This window comes from Rattus norvegicus, assembly GCF_036323735.1.
Source record: "Rattus norvegicus strain BN/NHsdMcwi chromosome Y unlocalized genomic scaffold, GRCr8 chrY_unlocalized_10, whole genome shotgun sequence".
NCBI lineage: Eukaryota > Metazoa > Chordata > Mammalia > Rodentia > Muridae > Rattus > Rattus norvegicus.
In genome coordinates this window covers 465057-483798 of record NW_026947368.1, presented here as the reverse complement: position 1 = coordinate 483798, position 18742 = coordinate 465057, and positions in this window count along the sequence as shown.

The window sequence follows — 18742 nt, the reverse complement described above, 5'->3', positions numbered from 1 at the left end:
AGAACTTTGCAGTACATACTCTGACTCCATATAAGGCTACAATGTGAAGAAGATGTGAAGTAGTCACCAACACAGTGCTAACAGCTGTGAAAAACAGATAACATTTACATTGTGAAAAACAGATAACAGCTAACATATTGAAGGATGAAACATGAAGAGTTATGTTCCTGTTTGGTTTATCCTTCTTCTCTTTCATGGCTCAGCTTACACTTCTTAAGATGTGTTTCTCTCCACATCATTATTTTGCAGACATTGAGATGTTCCCTACCTTTAATTCTATGTATGTGAACCAGTAACCATTTATTTATCCAATGATTATTTGATTTCAATTTATCTTCAAAAATGATGAGTCTTGAAGAAATGATACTTTTAATGTGTGGGTTTGAATATTCATAAAAACAATCAGAGAATAATCTGGACCCAACACACACACACACACACACACACGGTGGTAGGAGAGAAGAGCCTTTGGCATCAGGAAAGCATAAAGATGAGAGGGTTGATTAGTTTTTCTGCATAACATTGATGACTAGTTAATGATAAGAATGGGTAAAATATTGAGATACACTCAAGGTTTTCTTTTCCTTCATTTGAATGATAGCTTGTGAAAGTGTACTTAGACCCACGGTAAACCTTTTGCATGAACTACATTATTGCCAGGACTACAAGTTTCCACCATCTATCGTAAGTATTAGAACACTTGGCTCAATGGTTAGCACACTTTGGAAAATCCCTTGGTGTTAAGAGAGAAAGTATTAGATATGAAATTCTGTGAGAATAAATCTTTTCTAAGCTTTGATTTTTGTGACTGCAGACAAAGACTTTGACTCTGATGTAACTGAGGCTCTAAAAGTATGAAAAAATTAATATCTCTCATCTGCAAGAATCCTTCTAATGGCTTACTGCTCTGTCTTGCAAAAGATGAGTGTCAAGTGTGTCAGTTGCTATTTGTGTCAGGAGAAGGGCTTGTCTGTCAAATGCTTTGCAATTGCCAAATTCTCTGAGGTCCCTGGAGAATGCTTCCTCCTGTTCACCTTCATCCTGTTCTCATTGCCTTATCTATCTGCACCAGTCCATCTCTACACACCCCCAGGTGCTTCTTTCTGGTGAACTTATGTATCCTGGAAAATGGCTACATGGACTCTGTCCTACCCAAGATGTGGAGTACTTTGGAATTGAGATCCAAGGGCTCTCTCACGGGGGATGTATCATAGAGATATTTTCCTCCACACTTTTTGGTATAACTGAGTGCTGCCTATTGGCAGTCATGTCCTCTGGCCACAGTGTGGCCCAGATTCACTATGCAATCCAAATGAGTCATGGTGTATGTGTCCATTTTCAATTATTTCATGGGGATTAGGTTGCCTTGTAGGGTTGAGACAAAATTACTTGAGGTCCAAATCTAAGCACCCACCAGTAGTTGATAAACTCTTGGTCTACACAGCAGTGACAACCATGTTGAACCACATCATCTATAGCATAAGGAACCAAGAAGTCAAGGAAGCACTGGGAAGAACTCTGGGTCTGAAGAAAGATGATAATAATTAGGTGCATAGTCTTTGAAAGGAAGAATACAAAACACTGTGCTCTTTCTGGCTGTCTTGAAACAATCTTTAAGAAACATAACTTTGTTTTAGAGTGTTCTCTATATTCACCACCATTCTAAATTGCAAACAATGGTAAAGTTTGCTTGCTATTAAATAACTTTAGTAGATTAGTACAGTACTTAAAGATTTTGATATGGGCAGAGTTTAAAGCACATGCTAATGTCTCAGGGGCCTTGAAAGTCCTCTGTATCCTTTCTTAGGTATTGGGAGATCTTCCAAGAATTACTTCTAAGTGATCTCAGCTCATTATGCTACAATTCCATATTCCTCAGTACATGTAAATTTATTGCATTGGACTGCAACTGCTAAGTAGTTTTCAGGTCAGTAAATTGTTAGCCTCTGCTTTTTGTGCCATTAGGTCAGTCCACATGTCAGATTTGGGCACCCAGGGCCTATGATTTTGGAACAGGAGTAATCTTTCGTCCCTTTTATCATTTCTAACAGAGTAGTGGAAAAGAATTTCAGCCAGATGATTCTCAAAATCAACATCCTTATTTCAGATGAACACACACACACACATACACACACACACACACACACACACACACACACACACACACACACTGGCATTCATCCACACATTATACAGGGAATTAACTGGGTTTACAAGTGAGAGAATGCTAATATACAAGGTCAGCTAGTGTCAGATAATTAGATTCTGGTTGTAATTCTGAAATAAAATAAAATAAAATTAAATTAAATTAGAATAGTGTATAAGGAAAGAAAAATAGAATTCCTTTTAAGTGTGCAGAAAATATGGTAGACTTTAAAATATAAATTACAATGACACTAAAACTAGAGTATTATTTTAGGCATGAATCGCCCAAATAGAAAGACAATGATAGGATTCTCCTCAGACTCATTGTTCTCAGTCTAATTACAAGCAGTAAGGACCATTGAGGCCAGAGCGTTGGAAAAAAATTACCGAGAAGCTGAAAACAAAGTCGAAAGTTTTGAAGAGACACACAATCTTTCCAAAGTCTTTAAGTAATTCTCCTATAACTTCCATTACTGTAAAAGGAAATACAAAAGAAAAATACATTAAAATATTTTAACTATAAAAGGAAAATAATTTAAAATAATTTCATTGCTCCTTACTTTGGTGTTATTAAGATGCCAGTCATCCACCTAATGCTGAACTTAGATGAACAAAGCAGGAAACACTTTTTGGTATCTGTGCCAAGTACATACAATCTCGACCTAAAAGAGAAAAAACACTAGGCAAATCCAAATTCAGAGACATTCTACCAAAGTAATTATTTCACTTAAATTTGTGGTCATAGAAGATAAAAATAGTAATGAATTATCAGAGAATAGAATAACCAAAGATATGTAATAATTAAGATTTAACTGGATTTCTGAATTTTATAGGGCATAGAACATGTACAGTAGTAGAACCATTGTTTTTATGATTTGGTCAACCTACTGTGGTATTTGTAATATGTTAATGTTTTTCAATTATCTGATTTGGGAGAATTACTCATTAGATGGATTATGGAATATAAAATTGAGGAATTGTGGTATGATAAAAAACAGCACTGTTTCCTATCAACTAAATTTGATGTTCCTGTATATTTTGACTACAGCTTTATTTTTTGTATTTATTCATTTTATTAATTTATGTCTCAAACACTGCCCTCCTTCCTGTTTTTCCACTCAAAGTCCCTTACCTCAAACCCCATCCTTTCTGATTTCTCCTTTTAAAAAGAGAAAACAACAGTAGATATAAGGCATGTTTAGTCCCTGAATAGCTGTTTATTTGCCCATGTATTTGAAAATCTACAACACTGATAGTACAGACATCAGAAAATAGTTTCAAAAATGATCTTCAAAATTTAATATTCTCCAGTTATCAGCTATCAGCTTGACAATACTGGAAGAATCCCAGAACATAAATATCCTTGTTATATACATAGAGAAAAATGATCAAGAAGAAAAACGGATAGCAACCTTCTGGATTCAACATAAGAGAGCCTCAGTTCCTGTAATGTATTCTGCTTGATTTTACAGAGATTATTGTCTAATACCTGGAAATGAACACCTACAAAATCCAACTAAAAACTAACCACAAACTGCTATATTTATAAAAGCTAAACAAATATGTGGAAAGTATTTTTCAGCTACATATGAGAACACTCTGTTTATTAATTTATATATTAATAAAATTTAAATTTTATTACTGCAAATTTTTACTGCAATTTTTTAAATAAATAGATTTTGGTGATTAAGGAGATTGTTAACTTTTTCTGGGTTAGAGTGTAATATGGATCAGTACAATGTTTATTTGACTGTGATTATCACTTTGAATATTCTCGTAAATCAAAGTATGTCAACCAGGAACTGCTCTTCTGTTTTTGTACTGTTTGTTGTACATATGTAAGTGTTTTACCTGCTTGTATATGTGTGCACCATATGCATGCGTTCTGCCCAGGAAGTTTAAGAGATTGTGAGATCCATGGTGATGAAATTATAGCCACTTGTGAGCTGTAACATGGGAGCTGGGGAGTGGCCCCGGATTCTCTAGAAGAACAGATAGTGCTATTAATCTCTGAATCATTTCTTCATCTTCAGAAAGTGCCATTTTTGTAAATATAGTGCATAAGCTGACCTGTATTCTGCATACACCACTGTTTTCTCACATGTGATAGTGTAATATTATACACACAAACCCCATACCTTCACACAGACACACACACACACACACACACACACACACACACACATATATATATATATATATATATATATATATATACTCACGCATACACACAAATACACACACACAAACACACACAATTGTTTCTTCAAGTAGACTTAGTTATTTTCATAGTTATTTGTTTATTTATTCATTTTACATGCAGCACACTGCCCTCCCCCAGTTCACACTTCTCAAAATCTTTCTCCAAGCTTTTTCTTCTCAGAGGACATTGGAACCCCACAAGGTTATCCCCTCATGATGCATATCCAGGCTCTGTGATGCTAATCACATCCTCTGCTACTGAGGCCAGACTAAGAAGCCTAGATGGATAGGGGTGGGGAGGTAGAGATCATATCCTGAAAGAGGCCTAGACCTGGGGTAAGAGAGATACCCATGAATAATTGGGTGTTTCCTTAGCTGAGACTCACAGCGTCAGTGATATCTATCTGAAGAGCCCTCCTCCTGTAGCCAGAGAGCAACCAAAATGGAGTGATAGAGACACTAATTTTGACCCAAAATTTATTCTGACCACAAGAAATACAGGGACTGTGCATAGAGCACAGAGTGTGGAATGGTCAACCAATGGTTAGTACAGATAGAGACGTCCCCCATGGATCAGCACTGACACTATTAATGACACTCTGTTATGATTGCAGAAAGGAGTCTAGCCTGACTTCCCTCTCAGAGACTCCACTAAGCCACTCACTCAGACAGATGCAGAAACCCACTCGTCAAACCACGGGTGGAGCTTGGGGACTCTGATGGAAGAACAGAATGAAAAGGATTATGGCCTCTAAGGACATAGGCACTCCACAGGCTTTGTCTTCATGTGGGAACCGAACAACTAGAATTGGACTTTACAAAACATGTTGTCTTTAGATGGGATAACTGTTTCTTTAAAATTCATTTATTTATTTACTCATTTTACATCCCAAAATCGGTGCTCCATCTTCATGGAATGTCCACACACATTGTCGAGGGCACCTGTAAAAAGACAAATCTCCACATTTGCCACCTATGTCCTGGGGGCTCAGGTTCAGTCCATGTTCACTCCCTGATTGGTGGTTCAGTCTTTGGCAGACCCCAATAGTCGCTGTGAGTAGACTCTATTGGTCTTCCTGTGGAGTCCCTCATATCATCTGGGCCTCAATTCTTCACCTTTTTTTTTTTTTCAAAAGACTCCCCAAGCTCCAGCTAATGTTTGGTGGTGAATCTTTACACTTGTTTCTCTCAGCTTTTGGGTGGAATCTCTCAGAGGACAGTTATGCTAGGATTCTGTCTGCAAGCACGATACAGTATCTTTAGTAGTGTCAGAGATTGGTGCTTGCCAATGGGATAGGTCTCAATCTGTGCTAACCATTGGTTGGACGTTCCTTCCATGTCTGCTCTATCTATCTTTGTCTCTGATAATCTTGTAGGCTGTGTTCATTTTGGATTGAAGGTTTTGTGGGTGTATTTTTTTTCTTTTTCACATCACTGGGAGTCATGCCTGGCTACAGAAGTGGCAAATTAAGGATCTGTATCCCCACTGCTAGAGTCACACCAATAGACATCTTGGTTATTCGCCTTTCCCAGGTCTCTGGCACTTCCTAGAGATGCCCACTCCACACTTCTGATTTCCATTCCCTCTTCCCTGCATTCCCTATACCTAATTCCTCCAAACCAACTGTACCTAATTCCTCCTACCCATTCCCTTCTCTCCTCCCCTCCCATTCAGTTTCCTCCCTCCCTCCATCCGCCTCAATATCTATTCTGCTAAATCCATTTTAAAGTCAATATTTAGGAAAATACACTGAGTAAGTATAGGAAGCATCCCATAAGGAATTGTGGTGGATGTTTAGGCAAGATATGAACATATTAAATTTTATAGAGGCAACAATTACTACATATATTGTGAGAAAAGAAACTGTCTTTATTACTTCCAACATGAAGGAAAACCATTTCTATATTCTATTAAGTTATACAAGGGAATGTGTTAAAAGTGTTACACACATCACACAACTTTATTACTCTCTTACTTTGAAAGCTCTCTTATTGCAAATATTTGCCCAATGAAAAGTACAAAGGTTTAAACTCATGTGAGTGTACTTTGTTGTAAAGTTATATATATGTATATATGTATATATATATATATATATATATATATATATATATATATATTGATGACAACAGTCAAACAGTCATCTCAGATTCACAGGGGATAAATACATCAGGGAGTTCTCTACTACCTTACCTGTCTTCTTTCCTTTATTCCTCATGAAGACTCATCTCATTTACAGCCCCTGCTGTGAGAGATCGATCATAAAATGCCTGAGAGTCTACAACCCAAAATACATTGATAGAAAAGATAAAAGACAACATCTCCATCTAGTGTACACATTCGAAACGTTCGTGTAGATCTTGAAACAAAATGCAGAGCACAAACACACATCCTAGGATATTACCACATATAGGAAACGGTAGCTGTAGGAAGCATTCTCAGGGGATTTTAAACATCTGCACCTAAGACCAAAACTGCCTCCGTGAACATGAAGATTTATTCTTTTGGCAAGAAACTCAGTTTGTCTCTAGACATTCGTGTCATCTGTCCATCACTAGAGCGACGGCCATGCTTTATGAATGTGTACAGATAAACACATACCGGTTCTCACGTCTTCAAAGAATATCAAGAAGAACCTGAAAGAGAATAGATAATGTTCTAGAGATGAAATAGGGGAATTTAAGTTAGCCAGCATACATATGTTGTTAAAATTTTCTGACTACTATTATTTAATAATTTTGACTTATCCTGCTATGCATGAAAAGATGATTATTTAATGTCTACCAATCCCCAAAGCCTGAAAAATTGTGAAAAACTGTCTTATTTCTCCCTAACTTGGATTTTGGTCACGAACCTTTCCATTGCTTGTCTAAATTCTGTTTCTCAAATAGATCAGAGGATTACGTGAGGGTGTCACTCTCATGTAGAAGACCAAGGAACTTTCTGTACTTGCATGTATTTGCTATTGGGAATATGTAAATAAAACTTTCAGTTTCAAGAACCAAAACATGGCCGTTCAATGGGACCCACATGAAACAAAATCTTCCTGCCATCAGTGAACATTAGCACACTGGTAACAGCACAAACAATAATATAATGGAATAATTCTGGAATAATAATGATAATAATAATAATAATAATAATAATAATAATAATAATAATAAAAGTAATAGTAATATACAATGATGATGATGATGATGATGTTGTTGTTGTGTGTTGATGATGATGATGATAATGATAATGATAATAATAATAATAATAATAGTAATATACAATGATGATGATGATGATGTTGTTGTTGTGTTGTTGATGATGATGATGATGATGATAATGATAATAATAATAATAATAATAATAATAATAATAGAATAATCCCCTCAAGGGATCACAGACTAAGGAAAGTAAATCTTGAGATGTGTTTTTCAAGGTTTACTGTATCGATGAAAGCAATTTTCACTAGGACAGACTCCTCATAAATGAAAATCCCTCAACCTGTCATCACTTCAGAGAGAGAGTTGAGAACCAGGGTGGTCTTTTCTTCGGAATAGAGAAAGATTTGCCAACCTTCAAAAAGAAAAGCAATCCAGACAGTCTTGTGAGGATGGTTAGCTTGTGCATGACTAACACACACACACACACACACATAAAAATACACACACAAACACACATGCACACACACACACTTGCAAACAAACATACACAGACACACACACATACAAAAAGACACATACAGAGAGGCACAGACAGACAAACAGACAGACACACACTTAGAGACACACACACAGAGAGACACATAGAGACACACACATACACACATACACACACAGACACACACATACAAACATGCACACACATAAAAATACACACACAGACACAAACATATACACACATATACACACAAACATACAGAGAGACACACACAGACACACACACATACAAACACTCATACACATAAAAATACACACCCACAGACACACACACACAGACACACACATATACACACACATACACACACACATACACACAGAGAGACACACACAGACACACACACATACAAACACTCACACATAAAAATACACACACAAACACACAGACACAGACACACACAGACACACACACACACACACACACACACACACACACACACACACACACACACACACACACATCTCTGATGTATGCTTCCTAGAGTGTCCAGGTGCAAAAGGATGAAGCGGCCCCAGGAACCAGTCGCTCAACAGAATCTTGGTCTGCCTGCAAGTGAGTTGGGGGTTGCTCCAAGGTATTCAGTGTCACAACTCTGTTAGAAGGTATTCAGGGACACGCTGTGTGCATATATTTTACTCAGGTTGAACAAGACCTAGAGAAATCTTGGAGAGGAGGAAGGGGTTTTCAGGTGCATTTACATCGAGGGAGGCTTAAGATACCAGGAAGGCCTCATTTCCTTGAGCTTTTATAATCTCTGTCCCAGCATCGGTCTGTTGTTCAGGGGTCTCCATTTGACTTCCTCAGAAACCGTCTCTACTGAATGTGCCCCGTCCCCAACCCTGAGGACCTACTTGCTTGATTTAAAAAATTGAAGGTTTGGACTCTGCATTCTCTATCAGATTAAATACTCAGGAGGTTTCCCCCAACTGCCAAGAATTAACCAGTGCATCCTTCCAATTCTGCATTAACCCGTATGTCCCCTAATTCTGGCCGGTTCTCCCTGCACCGTGCTATCCCTCCATCGTCCCCACCTAACTTCAGCTCCTGTCTACAGAGGTCCGCACTCACCCACAGAATCTGTTCCAGTTTTCCTTTCAGAGAGGTCGATGCTTTCCCCCTCACGGGCCTTCTCCTTTCCTGTGTCCTCTCTGAACTTTTGGATTGTAGATAGAATTAGGTTTATCTCACAGTTTATACCATGCATAGGAAAAATTATGCCATGTTTGTGTCTCTAGGTCTCATTTCCCCCTCGGGCTGTTTTTTTTTTTTTAATCTAGTTTCATCTATTTTCCCTGAAGCTTCATGATATCATGCCCCCAACACTTTGATATCATTCCCAAACCCCCATGATGTCATGACCCACTCCCAGTATGTCATGCCCTACCTCAACGATGTCCTGCCCCACCTCCATGATGTCATGCCCCAGTCCCCGTGATGTCATGCCTGCGAACATTGCTAGAATGTTGTATCTATTCACCAGGTAACATTCTGAATGCTGCTCTGGCACCACACTCCTCCAGGCTCCCACCATTTTCAGTCCCTCCCTCTATACTCTCCCCTTCTTCTCTGAGAGAGTGGAGAACCCCTCTGGGTGCACCCTCTCCCCTGGCACATCAAGTCTCTGCACGACATGGTTCATCATCTCCCACCAGGTCCTGAAAACCCAGCCCGGGTAGGAGGACAGGATCCACAGACAGGCGACGGGTTTAGTGAACCCACGTGAAGACCATTGTGCTCCTCTGCCTCTCTCAGCTCTTCATTGAGACTCACTGAGCTCCATCGGATATTTGGCCATGCGCCTCTGCTTCTGTGTCAGTTGGCTGCTCGGTGGAGCCTTGCAGAGGACAATAATGCTACCCACCCTTCTGTAAACATAAGAAAGGGCCATTAATAATTTCAGGGTTTGCCGTATGCCCATAGGATAAGACTCCCATTCATCCACTTATCCTTTGGACATTCCCTCATTTCCTCTTCCATCTCCGTCCATGTGTCCCTTATAGAGAGGACAAATTCTGGGTCAAAATTTTGGGAGTGGGTTTGTGTCCTTATCATTCCACCTTGAGTCCTCCGTGGGTACGGAAAGTGACCATTTCAGTATCTGTATCCCCACTGCTATGAGTCTCAGCTAATGTCACCCTCATGGATGGCGAGGTAGACTCACCCATCCCAGATTGCTGGCAAAGCATAGAGATAGCGCCCACCCTGGACAGTCACTGATTTCAGTTTATTCTCTTGGCGCTCTGTCCCTCTTGCCCGTCTCTTCCAAGAAATGATTCTCAAACCCCATATCCCTTCCCATCCCCTCAGCCACCCAATCCTTTCCTTCCATCAGCCTCCTCTCATTATTTTATTCCTCCTTCTGTGTGGATTTCAAGCATTTTCTTAGGCCTTTCATCTTGTTTAGCCTCTTTGTTTCCATAGATCATAGTCTGTGAATTCTGTACTTTATTGCTAATACCCTCTTTTAAGTGAATATCTACAAGTTATTTTGGGACTCAGTTACCCCATTCAGAACAATACTTTCTCATTCCATCTACTTGACCGAAGCTTCACAATTTTTCATTGCTGCATAGTATTTCATTGTGTAAATGAACCACATTTTCGGTAGCCTTTCCTTGGTTGAGGAGCATCTGGGTTATTTCTATTTTCTGCTCATTATGAAGAATGCAGCTAGGAACATGATGGAGCACATGCCCTAGTGGTATGGCAGAAGTCTTTTCAGATATAAGGCCAGGAGTAGTATAGCTGAATCTTTTGGAAGAATATTCCGCATTTTCTCAGAGTCCACTGGATAGATATTTAAAGTCATTATACGGAGATGATCTTACACCAGGAAATGGTATTTGTATCCTGATATTTATCTGCTTCCTCAAAGGAGGTTGCCCTTACTACACCTCAATCATGGACTCAGGAGATCGCATATAAATCTCCCCATTTTAACTGTTCAGTAAATGCTAGAACCTATGACAGGTAGCCAGAGGGGAAAGTTGGTACTGGAGTGTTGAGGGTAGGGTTAGATAGAGGGTCAGAAGAGGGTAAAAGAGGTATAGTATTATTACTATATAATAATTTAATATACTAACAATATATTAAACTTAATTATATTTTACCATGATATCAATATATATTAATTTAATATATTAATATAATATATATTAATTATATATTATCATATTGCTGATATATATAATTTAATATGTTAATATAATATATTAATATTAATTAGGTTATTATGTTAGAATATGACAATTTAATATATTAATTTATTATAATAATAATTTATATATGTAAACACACACATATACATATATATTATATCTATATCTATCCATCTATCTATATATAATATATATATTGCATGATATGTAACTTCAACGAAGTTAACTCCAAGTGGAGCTCACAAGTTTATGTGAAATGCTGAGGACAGAATAAGTCTTTACAGTTCAGTTTGCTTATATGGAGGATCACTTTGATGGGTTTTCATAGACTTAACCATTCCTTCCGCCTCAGGTCCTCCTGAGATGAGCCTACTTGATGGCACTGGTTGGCCGATTCATATGTTCTTGTATTTTTTTTCCTAGCATTTTACCTAGTATTTTTTCCACCAATATTCTTAAGGGAAATTCATCTGAAATTCTTTCTTTGTTGAGTCGTTTTCTTATTTAGGTGTCAGGGCGACTGTGCTGTCATTGAATCAGTTTGGCAATTTTCCTCCTGTTTCTGTGTTTCAGAATAGGTTGAGAATTCTTTGAAAATCTGGAAGGAGTCTGTGCTCAAACAATCTGGCCCTCGGGCTTTTTCAGTGGGGAAACTTTTAATTACTGTTTGTGTCTCTTTAGGTGTTGTAGAGCTATTTACATAGTTTATCTTACCTCAGTTTACCTGTTTTCAGTGTTATCCATCTACACAATCATCCATATCGTTCAGAGCTTCTAATTTTGTAGAAAGCTGGTTTTTAAAGTGAGACCTAAGGATTCTGTGACTTTCATCAGTGTCCATCGATGCGGCTCCCTTTTCATTTCAGATTTTCTTATTTGGATGCTGTCTCACCTCCTAGTACATTATCTGTCTTAGGGTTTGTCTGTCTGGTTGATTTTACCAAGGAACCAGCTATTGATTTTGTTGATCTTTGTATTCTCTTTGTTTCTGATGGATCACTCTCACCCCGAGTCTGATCATTTCTTGCTGTCTCCTCCTTTAATATGTATTTGCCTCTTTTTATTCTAGAGTTTTCAAGCGTGCTGGGAAGTTGTTAGTGTGCTGTCTCTCTGGTTTCTTTATGAAAGCTCTCTGTGCTGCATGTGCACATTCCTCTTAGTACTGCTTTCCTTAAGTCCCTTAAGTTTGCAGACGCTGTGTCTTCATTTTCATTGAATTCTAGGTAAGCTTTTTTTTTCATGTCTTCTCTGAACCAGTGGTTCTTAAGTAGAGTACTGTTTAATTTCCGTGAGTTTATAGACCTTTTGTTATTGTTGAAGTCCAGTTTTAAGCCATGGCAATCTGAGAATATCCAATGGTTAGCGCAGTCTTTCTGTATCTGCTTTGACTTGTTTAGTGAGGGAGAACTTGGTCAGTTTAGAATAAGATTCCATGAGGTACTGAAAAGAGAGTGTGTACTTTTGTGTTCATGTGAAATATTCTGTAGAAATCAGTGAGGTCAGATTAATTGAAACCCGTGTCAGTTATATCTTCTATTTTTATTGTTTTCTTTTTTAGTTTCTGTCTCAATGACCTGCCCTTGGTGAGATGGCACATTGATGTCCCCCACTATAAATGTGTGAGGTTCTATGTGATATTAAAACTTCAGCAATGTTTCTCTCACTAATGTTGCTACTTTTGTCTTTGTCATATAGAGATCCAGAATTGAGATGCCATTTTGGTGGATTTTTCCTCTGAGGCATATGAAGAGTCCTTCCACTTCTCTTTTGATTACTTTGGGTTGAAAGTCTGATTTGCTGGATGTTAGAATAGATACACCATCTTGTTTCTTGTGTACATTTGCTTGGAAACATTTTGCCAACCCCTTAGTCTGAGGTTGTGTCTATCTCGGTTGCTGAATTACGTTTTTTCAGTGCAACAGGATAGATCCTGTTTTTAAATCCATTGTGTTAGCCTGTGTCCTTTTACTGTTGAGTAGAGGCCATTAATGCTTAAAGGTATTAATGAGAAGTCATATTTATTTCATGCTATTTTGATGTTGCAGTAGCAAGGTTTTATTGTTTGCAAGTTTTTTGGTTTTTGTTTTTTGATTGGGATGTTTGAGTGTGTATGTGAGTATAAGATCTGTTCTGTAGGGTGCAGTGTTTTTTTGTTTGCATGTTTTTGTTTTTGTTTTTTTGGGAATTTGTTAGAGTATGCGTGTGAATATGGGATCCCTTCGGTAGGTTATGCAGTGCAATTATTAATTTCTAGAGGGAGGCAGGGATGGTTCAATTTCTGAAAATCTATCAATATAATCCGCTATATAATGAAACTGAAAGAAAAAAAATCACATGATAATCTCATTAGATGCTGAAAAAGCTTGCAAAAATATTCCAACTCCCCTTTATGTTAAAAGCATTAGAGCAATCAGGGATACCAGTTCTATGCAGAAACATTATAGAAGCAAGGGACAGAAAACCAGTACCCAACAACAACCTAAATGGAAAGAAACATAAAGCAAATCCATTAAAGTCAAGGACAAGGTAAGGCTGCCCACTCTCCCTATTCAGTATAGTATTTGAAATTCTATCCAGGGTAAAAGCATGGTTCAAATTTGGTTCTGACATGGAGTATTGCCTGTGAAGGAGGAATGACACAGAGTTTTAGAACTCCTACGGTATGGCCCACTCCTCAGCACAGCCTCGTTGGACCTTGGTGAGTCATGAACCCAACGAGGGCTTCATGCAGAGTGTCGCTCGGTTATTGCACTCATATCTCTCTTAATCTAAGAAGTGCATGAAAATCCTCATGGAGTTTCCCACTACTCAGAGGTCAGCACCGTTGGCATTTGCAATAATAGTGGTCGAGGTCTTTTAGGAATTGCCTCTGGGGCAGATCAGTGCTTCCATCATTGCCTGAAGAAATGTACAATGGTCAGAGACGACCACCAACCTTAAAATGCATTTGGAAAAATAAAATTGTTCATGAAGCTGGTTAAGATGTTTTCACTACTGACTCTGATGTAAAAAAAAAAAAATTACGGAACAAGTTGAAGTTCGGACAGCCTGGGACCTTTTAAGGTCAGGGAACAAGAACAATGGTGGCACAAGCTAATGGTGTGACTGTCACAAATACTGGACGGTTATTGACTGATTTCTGTCCCAGGTTTACCTTCTGCTTCCTGATGGGCTTTAATAAGGATTGCCAATCACAGAAGAGCCTTCTGATCATTTAAACCAGATATGACATTTTTATACAGATGTTTAGATTTCTGTTTTTCTAAAGATTCTTATAAGAGTACTTTTAAAGATAAATAAACAATATTTAAACATTTCTCTGTAAATTCAAATTGCTTAGGTATAAAGTTACGTTGGCCTTGTGAGGAATTTGTTTTCTTTAGATGTACTACGTAATATTTTTTCTAATACAGTATTGGGTATCACATTTTTCAGCACTAAAGAAGAGAAGAAAACTAGAACATGACAACAATTGTGTAATACAATATTCAATAAATTAATGGTCTATAGGGAAAATACTGCCTATTGGGAAAAAGAGAAAACCTAAAAAATTGAACTGTATGTCATAGTAATGAACCTCAGAATAGAATATTATCTAGAAGAATCTCCTAAAGTTTATGTTCCTAAATCATTTCTACCCATGCAAAGGCCCTGACCAACTTTCTACATTCAAAGCATGTAACCACTAATGAAAACAAAAGAAGTCTCTAGCTTTAGAGAGATGGAGTATGTAAAGGTTTCCACTGTGTCACAAGAGACACTCCTGGAAAAGGCACCCTGGAAACTGGTCAATATGAGAAAAACCGTTCAGCAGGTAGGAGATGGAGGTTCTCAGTGACATCATCATTAGGCCCTTCCTGAAAAATCTCTTGTAACCTGGAGAGACCAGGCCCCTCTGTGAGGTCACAAGTGTTGATGTGACAGCACCTGCTTCTCAGATATTCCTTCAGTACCTCTAGGGTTTACTAATTGGCCTGTAATTAAGACTAAACAGTCATTTTTCAGGGAGAGCAAGGAGGATGAAGGGATCAGAGATGGGGAGAAGGAAGCTGCCTTTCTGTCTTGGTATAAAAAAGAAGAAATGCATGGTCCATTCGAAAGCTCAGTGAATCCTGGGTAGGTGTTTAGTGGGTTCCCTGAAGAGACAGCCTTGATCTGAGCCTTCCACATATGGAAATCAGGAGATGAGAGCCTCTCAGAAGCATCTGGACTTCCCTGTTCTTATGGATCCTGGAAGTCAGAGAATATATATCATTCATTTCTTTTTTCCGAAAGCCAAGTGTTGGGAAGGGCACAGTTATTTCCTGAGAGCTCATGGCTTTTATTCTTTTTCTCAAAAAGTAAAATGTCCTAAGGAATAAGGGTTGAACAAGTATTGTATCTTCATCTCAGAGTAAACTACTCCAGGCTTTGGATCCCTATAGTGCTGTTTGTGTCAGACACTGATATCTGGGAGACAGAAGTGCTTCTAGTTGATATTTCATCATTTAGTCTTTCACTAGTATGACTTTAACTACCATTTCCTTACAGTGACCCTTTACATTTCTGAGTCAATAGGTGAGATTAGCTAGCAGTTTCTTTTCTTTTATTTCTTCCATTTTTTTCATTTTTTAGCAAATTTTATTGCTTATTTAATTGGGTATTTCTATATTTACATTTCAAATGCTATTTTTTCCCAGTTTCCTGTCAATAAGAGCCCTAACTGATTCCCCTACCCTTCTTCTATAACCTCCCTTTCTGCACCTTGACATTCCCTTGAACTGGGAGTCAAACCTGCGATGGACCAAGTTCTTCTCCTTCCATTGGTGCCCAACAGGGTCATCCTCTGTTACATATGCAGTTGGAGCCATAATTCTGTGTATACACAGAATATTATGTTAGTACCAGAAATCTCTGGTTCTTTGGCATTGTTTTTCTTATGGAGTTAAAAGCCCCTTCAGTTCTGTTTGGAGCGACGCTCTTGACTCCCTCCATTGTTGATGATATTATTATGGTTAGAATTAACTATCACTATTTTCATGGAAAATTCACACCTAGCTGCAAAATACTAATACACATTTGGTGGTAAAGAAAAATAATAATATTTTAAACTTGTCCTCCTGACTAATAATATGAAAAACCTGTGAATTTTCTGATATTATGTCAACATCAGCTGATTCCCTGACCACACCAATTTGTATCTTTAGCTAGAGTAAATGTTTCTTACTTAACCCCTCCCTCTGTTATCCCTGTTATGGTATAAATTCAGCCATGGAGGAAAATAACATTGTCGCCCTGATCTGACTCCTATCTTAACGTCCTTCTTTGCGACCCTTGTCCCCAATTCTATTCCAGGCACCCTCATATCTCTCACTTACAGAAGGCACCCAAGGTGTTTCCCTTTGAAGGTGTCCTGGATGAGAAAGCCTTTCCCTGTTAATAGACTGGTTTGTCATCTTTGTTTTGGAAGCCTTTGCTCCCCCGTGGAGCCTTTGCTCCCACCCCCCAAGCCCCCCCAAAGCTTTTGCTGAGTGATGGGACAAGCATTCTCCTTTCCTCTTTTGTGACAGGACACAGAGAATCACTCAGGACACAAAGAATAGGGTTAAAAATTTTTAAAAAATCTTAGATTTTTTAAAAATATTTGTCCATAGTTCACCCAGGAGGAAACAATTGATTCAAAAGATAATACCCAGTTAGTGATTGTTTAATGGATGGATTAACCCTTTTACTGAAGTGTACCTTCCATAATGAATTGAAGTTATGTGCACTGTGGGTACAAGGTTGACTCTCCTTGTGTGGATGAGCAACCCCATGTATGTGGATTAAAAAACCTTATACACTCATGCTACCGCAGCGGTCACTTTGTCAATCTGTGCTCCGTGATTGCGCTCCAGAAGTGATCCACTATGGGGTCTTACAACATTTTGGTGCATCACAGAGACTGTGCTCCCTCCAGACTATAATTGGCTAAGAGATCAGAGGTAAGCTCGAGCAAGTCTGTGTTTTGTGTTCTGTGTTACTTTCTGTTTTGTCTCTTTGTCATGTTTCATCTTTGTTTCATGTTGACTTGTGTTGTCTGCCCCTATTGGCTGAAAGGTTTGAGTCCCCACTGGAGAAGGTTTAGAGTCCACTTGGTCCTGTAAGTGGACTATGGCTGTGTCAGGTCGACTTGCTTGTTGTCACAGGCCATAGGCCCTAGAACATGCTCTAGGAAGAGAAAGGAATCTAGAGGACACTCTAGAATCCCATTGGGAGGTGGGATCAGATGGTCTGCCTCATCCCAGAAACAGCTAAGGTTAAGCTGCATTTTGGGCCAGGTACTGAAGGTAACAGGCATCTGTGGAATTCGCTTGTAGAATGCTTTTTCTTGGTATCGTTTGTCTATTTTTTTTCCCTTTGGTATTGTCGAGTGTCTTTTTTGGCTTTTGTTTCATTTTTGGACTTGGACTAATGATAGTCTTTGAAATCATTGAACTGTTTGCTTTCTTTCTCAATAAGTTTTACTTGGTCTACTTGGTGCTTAACTTGGAAATAAATTTTTTGAGAGAAATTGTTTTCTGCCAGGGAGCATGCCTTATCTGCTGGCCCTATTGCAAGTGTGAAGTTGGTCTTCAGCATTAAGTCACCTTCCTTGTTAGTCATCATTGACATAGACAGTGCCTCTGATCCTATCCCTGCAGCAGTTCTTGCCCCTGTGGTCAAAATGCCCCAGGTTGGGGTCAGGGTAGTCCCGAAAATAGTTTCAGAAAGAGTCTGCAGCAGACTGCAAGGAACTTTGTTGAGCCAGACAAAACAGGCTTTACTCTAGGATGACAAGAGTAGAAAGACTTGGCACCGGCTCTTCAGCTTACTCCAACTGGAGGCTGTGGCCAAGGTCAGGATCAATGTTTTATTTTCTATGGCCCTCTAACTCAGTGAGGCGGCTCGGTAAAGGGCTACTACTGCAGTCCTTGGAGGGCTATACTTCTATTAAAGATCAGTACTCCAGTGTTAGTAATCTATTTTTTGGTTATAAGAGTCAGGAAACCCAACGCAATCGTGACCACTGCCTCAGGAATGGCGGTAGAAACAGTCCTTAAAACCAATTGCCTGTTACTATTGCTTACTCTCTGATATCTGAGCCTTCAGTCGGATAACACCCCCTTCAATTCTCAAGTGCTATTTTCTCCTGGTCTTTTGGCACAAGGTCATCTAGCATGTCTGACAGCCTGGAAGAAACTACCCCCTTAAAGTAGATGAACCATACAATTATTTTATCAGCCACTTGGCATCTAGCACTCAGGTCTTAACTATCTCTCTATCCTTTTGTTATTAATTCTTACTAGAAGCCTAGTGTCCTTCAGAGGCTGGGTCCTTTGAGAGGCAGAGCCACTGAGCTGACTCTAAGGAGCTGAGCTGAGCTGAGGACAAAGTAGAGAGACAGCTGGTAACAGACCAGCTGCCCCTCTGCTCTCCTTTTTGTTTCACAGGCACAAAGCCTGTGCTCGATTATGGCCTGGCCTTTTTGGCCCAAGAAAGCAGGATCATTTAGCTGTGCGACTGAACGCTA